Raw genomic sequence first — 10,902 nt, forward strand, 5'->3', positions numbered from 1 at the left:
CATAGAAACCAAACCAAATCAGATTGCAGCCTGGGACTGTTCTCCAGCTTGCCAGCTCTGGTCAAATTAGCCAACCCATGCCAGAATAGAAAACAGACATTGAAGGATGATGATGGTGATTATATATATATATATATATATATATATATATATATATATATGATCTAGGAAAGATAGAAGAGATGTATTTGCTTTTATATATTCAGTATATGTGAGTACATGTTTGGCTCAAACATTTACAAATACCATTGTATATATTTATTAAATGTATGTGTGTTTGTAAATGAATGTGTAAGTGTGTAAATTACCTTCTTATCTGAATTTGTATGTATGTGGTTTTCTTTTTCTCCTCATCTTATCTCTCCATAAATGCTTGAAAATTATGTAGTTGAAATAAAGTTTGTTTTGGTTCATAACTTAGAACATCAGAGAATTGGTTCCAGTTTGTTGAAAGTTTAAGTAAAGATCGCGATCAAAACATTTTTCATATTTTTCTTGTAGCTCCTTCCTTGTTCTTAGTTGGCACAACTGTTGTAATATATCAGCAAGATATGTAGTTTGTATTCCCACATCCTCCTTACATTAGTACATTTCATGGTACAGCCTTCTGTCTTTATAGAAACATTTAAAAAAGAATCTTTTTACCATTTGTGTTAGTTTATCTCTGAAAGACACCTTCATCCTCACAGAAAGAACCAACTGTATATTTTATTCATTTTATATTGCAACTTGTAGATAATAACATCATCAGTTATTGGTTTCCAACAAGCTTATCTATAGTGCACTACATTTTTGGTGGCAAGAGTAGAAAAGAGTATCTGTAATTCAGTGCAAACAATTTCATTTAGAGTGCACCAGGTTTTCAATAACATTTATCATACATACAATGGCCTACTTCATAGTTTATGTCTACCATGTTCCACTTACAACATATTAGTTATCCCAAGAATACAATGGAAGATACTTGCCCCAGGTGCTGCTCATCATGATGGAACCCAGAACTACTTCTTAACCACACAGCCATGCTTGTACCTATATCATATTGAATTACCAGCTCAGCAATCTCAAGTTCAAGATTGACCATAGTCATTTTGGGTTGTATACTTAATTTTACATCCCTCAGCTCACTTTACCACTGAGAATAGATATTAAATCACCTGTGAATGAAACCTGCAACAGACTTCTGTACTCTCCAGAGAGATACTTACCTTCTATCTGTTTAAGACCATGAAGCCAAAAGTAACCGCTACCCAATGATATGTTGAGGGAGTTTGTGTGGTCAGCCATTTAGCTAGAATTATCGACTGAATCTTGCTCAAATTACTTTCTTAATGTCTTAAAAGAATTGAAGGACATATTGTATAATGTAGTGCAGGATGGTCACTGCAGAAATGCATGATTCTCAATCAAAGTCAACCTAGGTTTAATCCAGCCCTCAAAAGCATGAGGGGTTAGAAAGAAAAAAATAAAAAATAAAATAAAAGACATTTATCAACTACCTGCTGCATCTGACACTTAAAAGTCAATGTTTAATTGTCTGCACAATGTGTTAATAAAATTTAAAATTCATGTCTACATGTGTGTGCCTTTAACTGCATTCTCAATGCCATCAACTGTCAGAAGTTACTGCAGCAGTACATCACCACTGAATACAACTTTAAATCTATCAGGTAGTCACATTGCTAAAGTCTAAATAAATGAAAAAATAAATTTATTTATTATCCATGTTTCACTAAAATGTACACCTGCAACTACTTTGTTCAAGCTCAGCATAAATAGACTGTTTTACTGCATTCTTTATTCACTAGTTTTACTGTTGTAGTCATAGCAACTACTACACACTTTTAATGTTAATCTTGCTATGTATTGCAAGTCTTTTATGTATCTTAATGTAGAATTGAAAAAAAAACAAAACAAAACAAAACACTGGAAATAAATAAAATGCTCATTGTTTGCTCTTATTGAGAGGCTTATTTCAGTGTCTGAAAGTGATGTTGGTGGTGATGGTAGTAGTTTAGCAATAGGTTAGCCTTAATTTAGCATACCTATGATCAAAGGCTTTCCAGCAATAACCAATCACAGAGTCTACATTGCCTTATGTGTTCTGTGTTTATAAAACAGTAGAGTGTGATTTGAGGGAGGTTCACTAGCTTCATCTAGTAGCTAGTGAATCTCCATCACTTCAATGTTTATGCATTAAGCATCTTTTATAGCAATGTTTTAGTTTTGTTGTATGTTTGTAATCACTATCATCATCACCACCACCATTATCGTTATCATCATCATCATCATCATCATCATCATCGTCATCATCTTCAATGTCAATGCCATTGTTGTATCCTCCCCCTCTTCCACCTCCTAAACATCATCATCATCTTCATCTTCATCATGTCCAATTTACCATACTAGTATTGATCAAATTGGCAATTTTTAAACACCTTCCCCTTCACTAGCCTTGCATCAATGGATTACACATAAAGGTGTGTGTATTTATTTTGAACATTTCATTCTCAATGTTCTCACCAATAAGTAATTTCTTTGGCAGTATTTTATCACATGGTAAACAATACTAGTCTCTGTTATTGATATTCTATGGAATGGTTCCTACCGATGATGACATTTTATAATAGATGATAGGATGTCATCATTAAAGAATGAAAGAGATGATAGCTAATAATGGAAGTACTTACATCACTTTGGGAGGTTGCTGTGTATTTCATATTCTTGTCTCCATTATATATCCATTTAACATGCCGATACATCTTTGTAAAGAACTCCTTTTTTATCTTTCCATGTGTTTGTGTGTATCTATTTGAACATCTGTTTTTATGCTATGTATGAATTTGATTATGTATGTGTACTAACCAGTGTGTGTACATGTACTTACATGCATGTGTATACATGTGTACACAACATCATATTTTTTTTTCCATTGTTGACTGTATTAGTCAATATTTGATATTGTTAACTGTTGTTAGGTATAGGCATAGCTGTCTGTTCAAGAAGCACACTTTGCCACTATTGTTCTGGATTCAGTCCCATTGCAGAGTATCTTTGATGTGGCTTGATGAAATACTTTGTGGGTGAAATTTCATAGACAGAAACTGCGTGGATTTCTGCCGTGTATATTTATATGGGTGCCTGCATCAATGCTTGGGCTTATGTTTACACCAATTAACCAGTGTTGTGTTTTTGTCCCATTTATCCCCTAATTAGTGATTCACCAAATAGAGATCAATAAAATAAATACCAAACTGAAATAGCTCTTTACACAATCAGCATAACTATTTTAGTACTTGCTTAACTTGGAACAAAAACCAAAGCAGAATGTTTCTTAAGGAAGAGGAGCAAACACTAGCAGTTATTGCTTCCACCTTAGAGCTTCTACATTGAATTGGACTGATATAAAGAGTTCTGATCATTGGGTAGCCTAAAAACGTTTCTCCACTTCTCAGTATTGTTCAGCAGGGAATAATATCACAATGCTTTCAGTACTCACTTGACTCAATTTGACGCCATAGTTTTCTAATAACACTGGAAAAGATATTAGCATCACTTAATCCCACCTATTGCTTATGGGAAAGATATTAGCATCACTTAAGTCCATAAAATTTTTGGGAAAGATATTAGCACCACTTAACCCCTAATATTCTCGTGAAAGGCATTTCCCTTCCAACTTAGCTTTTCATTTTCCCCTAAACATATGGGGGTAGGAGTTTGTTTGTGTGTGTTTTATCAAAGAAACCAATATTTACTTATTTAGAAAAACAAAATATAGATGTTTAGTACTCAGTGACACCATCCACATGATAATAGTTAAATAAGGGTAAATATGTTTAATGTAGAGCACCAAAAATCTGATTAAAAATACTAATATCTTAAGAAGGAAATTGTATCTCAGTTACTAATATTGTTTGTATCATTTCAACAATTATAGCAGACAACTCCAGACAGGTTTCAGTGTTATTAGATCTTCCCAGTGAAATATAAACTTCACAATATTTACTTAGCTCAGTGAGCACTAAAGAGTAGGAGATAATTTCCCTAGCAAACTGAGTCTGCAAGCTGGTTTTGAGTGACTATTATTACTAAGTACTTCTTTAGTGACACCAATGCCCACTACCTCACATTGAGAAAGGCTGGAACATCATTTTAATCTTATTCTTCTTTCAGAGAAGTTTTCTATGCCTTGTATTTTAGTAAAAAAAATCAATATTCTTAAGAAATCTGAATACATATTTATAAACTGAAATCAATTGAATAGAAAGAAGGAAATAAAAATGACTAAATATATTTTGAAAATTTAAACATTTCAAAATCCTGAATTCATTATCATATCGATTGGATTGAAGTATAAAAAGGAAAGTTTATACAAAACATGAATTTATATACTCTTTTTATAGATTATAGTCAGTGTGTCTTATCCATACTGTGTAGGTGGTGGTGGTAGTGAGAGCAGTAGCTGTAGCAAAAGGTAATCACTAGTATATTGTTTAGTGATTAGTTAGTCAGCTGTTATTGAGTTTGAGTGTGGTCTGGGAGTTGCTATGTAAATATTAAGATAGTCTGATACGAATTGAGGAAGCTTGATATTTATTAGCATTATAAATAGTGGTGGATTAGTTTGGCAGGCCTGCAGACAAAACAGCATACATTGGAATATTTAGTTACATCTCTTTATGCTGTGATTTCAAATCCTGTTGGGTTGACTTCATATCATTCTTCTGGACTCGATGAAGTACCAATTCAGTTCTGACATTGTACTTTTCTTAGAAATAGTTATTAATAGCAATAACAGTGCACTGTAAAGTAATTGTTTTTTGCAGGAGAAATATCCAGCTGAAGAAATCATACCGAAAACAGAACATATAAGTGTAATGTGGCCCATTAACTTGTATGTGGCCCTATAACTTGTCTAGGAGGACAGTAAATTCAAACTAGCCCAACCCATGCCAGCATGGAAAGTGGCCTTGAGATTAATAATAATAATAATAATGATTTCAAATTTTGGCATAAGGCAGAGTCAGTTACATCAACCCAGTGCTCAACTGGTACTTAACTGGTACTTATTTTATCAACTCCCAAAAGGATGAAAGATGAAGTCAACCATGGGGGAATTTGAACCCAGAACATAAAGGCAGACAAAATACTGCGAAGTATTTTGCTTGGCGTACTGCCAATTCTATCTGCTCATCGCCTTAATGATCCTTTCTATGATAGGCACAAGGCTTGAAATTTTGCGGGGAGGAGGCTAATCAGTTACAGCAACACCAGTGCTTGACTGGTAATTATTTTATTATTATTAAGGTGGTGAGCAGGCAGAATTGTTAGCACACCAGACAAAATGCTTAGTGGCATTTTGCCCATCTTTATGTTTTGAGTTCAAATTCCACCTGGGTCAACTATGTCTTTCATCCTTTTGTGACTGATAAAATAAGTATCAGTTGAGCACTGGGGTTGATGTAATCAACTTAATCCCTCCCCTAAAATTGCTAGCCTTGTGCCAAAATTTGAAATCATTATTGTTATTATTAAAGTTATCATTATTATTATTATTCAAAAATCAGTATAAAAATTGAAATGTATTAGTACATTGATCTATGTGTTAACTTGCTATTTTTATGACATACCTACCTAAATGCACTAGTTCCAGTGTGCCTTGTACTCTAGATCGTTTGCTGAACTTTTTTTCCAACTATTTACACTGTAATCAAATTCCTCTGATATTTCCTCTCTGTTCAAGGTTTCTCTGCTACAACTGACAACATCAATACTTTCACAAATTATTCTCCTCTCTATCTGGATGCAGACATGGCTCTGTGGTTAAGCAGTTTGCTTTACTGATACATAATCCTAGGTTCTATTTCACTGTTCAACTTATTAGGCAAATGACTTCTGTGTGGAAGCCTGTTGATTGGCTTATACTTGTTCTTGGTTGATGGACTGAATCTGTCACCTGATTTAATACCACCACCTGGTTCTTCTTGGCTTTTTGGTGTCTTTGCTTCAAACATTTGCACCAGGTCTCTGATTTGAGGGTAGTTTTCTCTTTGTACCACTAAGCTTGCAGATCCTGAAAAATGTCATGGGTGATGTCCTTCATCTTCTGACTTGGCCAGAAATTATTATGATTACTGATCTCTTCTTAGACTAATTAATGGAATTAGATATTGAACCTGCTAACACACTAGGAATTCTATTATTATTATCAGTTAAATATTTTGATATATTTCTTGAACAAATAATTAATTTATTTTGAAACATATTTATGAATATTCCACTTTTTATTTCTATTTTCAGGTTCCTGTCATACTTCATATTTTGTAAGTTGTCTTTATCTCAATTATTCTATCATCATAACATGCATGCATGCGCACACACACACACACACACACACACACACACACACTAAACATATAATGATGATTACATAATTTTAATAAATCATCATTATATAGCTATTTACCTAAAGTTATTTAACTATAAACAGCTTCACAATAACCATCGATACACACACACACCAATAGCTTTCGGTTCAGTGACACAAAATAGTAATAACAGAAGGTACTTTGGCAAGTGCTTTCTACTATTCCTCTGAGTTAATGAAAACCATATGATTGGATTTGGTAAGAAGCCTGCTGAATATATAGATATGTATGTATGTATGCATACATATATATGTATATATGCATGCATAATTATGTGTGCTGTTGATGTGTTTGTTTACATCTGAGCTCTTTTGTCATGACACTTACATAGTGTTGTGTATTGGCATCTCTCATGTTGATATATCATCCATTACTTTGTGCCTTTGAAGTCATGTGGAATAAGAGATCTTTCACTTGAGAAACATGTATGGGCACCAAGCTATAAAACAATGCTTCAAAGACATAGCTGTTTGAACCATGCTTGCATGGAAAACTGGACATAAAGCAAATAAATGAATGAACAAGATGTGTATATCAGAATGGCTTACAGATAATAACACTTTTTTTCTCTCAAATTATTTTCTTTTTTATATTTGTTAAGAGGAATCTTTCCCAAAATGTAATAGAAACATTAAACAACCTATATAAGGTAATACAATATATTTTTGTTATGTTTTTATTGGCATTACCTTAAGGTCTTTTAAAATATTTATGTCATTTGCATATTACAAAGCTTCAAGCTAATTACCATACTGTTTTATATATGTATATAAGAATTTAAGTCTTCATTTGAAGTGTGCTAGTGCCTGGATAACAAAAGGTACTTTTGGCTTATAACTGCTGGGTTTGGCTACCCTTAGTGGAAAGGTTATACACATCATCTGCTCAGCCGTAGATTACATTATGTAGATAGAACAGAATTGTCTTTGTTTTGTTTTCCTTAGTTGCCATATTAGTATTTTTTTAATCACAAATAGGACTCTCTCTAGCTTTCAATGGGGGAAAAAAAAACCCATACATATGTGTAAATATGTATATGTTTATGCAAATACATGTGCATAAATATTTCATTTACACAATAGACTACATACTCTGAGCAGAGATAGAAGTGAGAAGACAGCATATATCATCTACAATACTTTTATATAACCATAGCTATATAAATTGCAATCAAAATTAATGTAGCCTTTTTTATTTTCTTTCAACTTGTCCTCAGGTTGTAGACTTACCTCTCATTTTATGTTATTTGGCATATTTATGTTGTTTGGCATATTGTAATGATCCAGCTTACTATCTTTGAGAGTAACCATGGTGAATACAAGCAGTCGTGATCATCACCAAAGTAATAGATACTTTTCTTTTGGTGCTTCTGCTGTTAGAGTTGATAAAATTAGTATCAGTAATATAATGCGGTGATGCTTGGCTGTGTATACTTAGAAAGTTCACTTCCCAACCTCTGGTTCTGAGTTTGATACCACTGTGTGGCACTTTGGACAAATATCCTCTGTCATAGCCTCAAAATGGCCAGTGCCTTATTTATTTATTTATTTATTATTGCAGTTGGTAAACAAACACTTTTTGATTACAGTTCTCTAACTGAGGCCAGTCTCTATATCTGATAGTATGAGTGTAAGGGAATACCTTGTAATTTGGCATATTTCTAGAAGACTTGTTCCTAAAGCCTTTGTTTTTCAGTTTTCTCTCTTATGTTTATATCTTTCACCAATATACAGTAGTGAAAGATACACACACACACTTGATGAATGTCAACACAGTTTCCATCTACCAAATTCCATTCGCAAGATATTAGTCAACCCAAGATAATGGTAGAAGATACTTAAGGTTGTAGAGTAAACTGTTTAGCCACACAGCCATGCCTGTAGCCCTTGTGAGTGTAATTTGGTTAACAGAAACTACGTGGAAGCCTGTTATATATACATGTGTTTGTATGTGTGTATGTGTGTGTGTGTGTGTGTGTGTGTGTGCGTGTGCGTGCATCAGTAAGAAAATTACTAATTTGTCAGTTTATAAAACAAAACTTTGTTGTATTTATTCTAAGTTGCACACACATCCCTACTTGTCACTCACGTTACCAGAAATTCAGTGAACCTGTGATTGATCCACAGGAAACCTATAACCAACATATGATGCTATTGTTTTTTTTTTAAATACTTGATATGTTAATATTGTAAAACAAACCAAAGAAAATAATAATTCAGTGGGAAATGTTTCTTTTTGGCAGAGTTAAAAAATATAGTGGAAGGGCACTCTATGTTGAGTTAAGCCTTGAGAGCACTGACCATATAATGATTAGGAAAGGGAAATGCAATGTGAGTACAAATAAATAGCAGACAAATATATATTAGCTATATCATTGTTATTCTTGAGTGCACTGGGCCTGCTGTGTGATCAATCAGTTAGTAGGAACTCAAAAATTCTAAAGTTAAGGTATGTCATACTTCTATCAGATCTAAGATTACCTGTCAGCATTTGATTGGTTTGTTGGTTGGTCAGTCAGTTAGTTGGTTGGCCAGTCGGTTGGTTGGTTGGTTAGTCACTTGGTTGATTGGTTGGTGTGGTCCTGTTCAGTCTGATCATTTGTTGGTTTGACCTCCAGGTCAGCTGTGATCAAGTAGACTTACAATGGAAAAAAAAAAAAAAAACAAGGAGAAATGGGGACATAATGTGGACTTCTAATTTTGTGACTATAGAACATTTCAAACTATGAGTTACCTGTTAATTTGCTGTTACTGGGTTCTCTTCATTGTTTGGACAATTTGAGAAATAACGCAAAATAAAATAATCCAATGACAAAAAAAATTGCACATTGTTGCATAAAAATAGAAACGTGATATGAACACAAAGTAATAAGACATTTAGTAGATGTTCCATCTGTAACCATGTTATATTTTTCCCACCAAACATGATCTATTTAAGCCTACATTATCCAATGTTTCCCTTTTTTTTTTAAGAAAGTAGGATGTAATTTGAAGGAGATTTGGCTATGTCTAAGATGACATTATCTAGTGTGTTCCTTTTCTAAGAAGATAAAGTATGATTTTGAGGAAGATTTGGCTATTATTTCTACCAGCTTGATCAACCACATACAAAATCTCTTATGTAAAGACATAGTGAGAAAGAAGTAGTCCTTGATCTTGTTTTGCTCGTCACTTTTTTTCATTTATGTATGAAGATTCTACTGTTACTTGTAGGAGAGATAGTGTGAAGTAGCTGCACTTGAAATTTATTGATGTCAGAGATAGAATGAGTTTATTGTAAGCAGTGCAGGCCAAATGATGAAGAAGTTCACTTCACACATATGAGGTTCTTGGTTTAATGCCACCATTGCGTGATATTTTGAGTGACTGTCTTCTGCCTTAGCCTCAGCTCAGTACAAGCCTTCTTAGTGAAATTGGGTTGACAGAAGAGACATTTTGTGAAGTGAAAGCTTATTGGAAGGACTGCACATATAAATCATGCACAGTCTCAACAAAGACTCCAAGCAAAGCTGGTGATAAGCATTGTGGCATAATGACATAGCAAATATGGTTGGTGCCAATAATGATAGAATTGATCTTTATTTTCAATAAAAATTTAGTTTGCCTTAAGCAGACTAAGGAAGAGTTGACAGTCTACTAGGTAGCTGATGGTATTCTTTTACTAACTGTCTCCTCTCCCCCTCTCCCCTCTCCCCCTCTCTCTCTTTCTTCCTCTCCATCTCCCCATCTCATTTTAGATAATGATGTTCAACTATAGATTATTGCAAAGTTCAACAAAATTTCATGTTAATTCTAAATGTTTCTCTCAGCATAAGAATAAAGACAAAAAAATTGCACAAAAAGAAACAAACAAGCAAAGAACAATATAAAAACTTAAATGTCTATATTTAAATGTTCTTATGGAGTTTTATTCTTAAAACTGAACTATCACATCAACACACAAACGCACACATTCTCTCTCTCTGTCTTCTTCCCTCTCTTTCCCTCTCTCATAGATACACACTGTTCATATATATGTATAATCAAACTTAAATACATACCCATATATGCATAAACTCACACACATCTTACCATAAATAAATCCAACATACATTCACATTTACATACATATTTATGTGCCTTCTGAAACTGTACTGCCACCACACACACGCACACCAAAGAAAGGAAAAGCAGCAATTAGTATAATTTTTGTTGATGCTTTTTATTGGAAGAGCGTTTTGATCTTGTTCTCATATCTTTCATAGTGTGTGTTTAACTCGTTTATCATCACATATTTCAAGGTTTTCTGATTATATATATATATATATAATATAATATAGGATAAATTCTTTATAAGAATTTATCAAGTAGTCAGCGTGAAAAAAACCTCATAATGAAAAAATAACGAAAAATTTCGTAATGAAAAAATTCATAATTTCTTCATAAATATAAATAATTATATATAAAGGGCATTAACTGTGTAGTAATGCCTCACG

The 10,902-nt window shown here is 33.4% G+C and overlaps 1 protein-coding gene across 3 annotated transcripts in view; it reads left to right on the plus strand.

The window, feature by feature from the left end:
• The window catches only part of LOC106876878 (nuclear factor of activated T-cells 5), a 231,414-nt gene that overhangs the window by 37,665 nt on the left and 182,847 nt on the right, over window positions 1–10,902 (plus strand). For all 3 annotated transcript variants that reach the window (XM_014925617.2, XM_052968923.1, XM_052968922.1), the window contains exon 2: window positions 6,301–6,323. The gene's annotated coding sequence lies outside the window, so the exon portion shown is untranslated. The remainder of the gene's footprint in view (window positions 1–6,300; window positions 6,324–10,902) is intronic.

The sequence above is a fragment of the Octopus bimaculoides genome, chromosome 6, assembly GCF_001194135.2.
Source record: "Octopus bimaculoides isolate UCB-OBI-ISO-001 chromosome 6, ASM119413v2, whole genome shotgun sequence".
Lineage (NCBI taxonomy): Eukaryota > Metazoa > Mollusca > Cephalopoda > Octopoda > Octopodidae > Octopus > Octopus bimaculoides.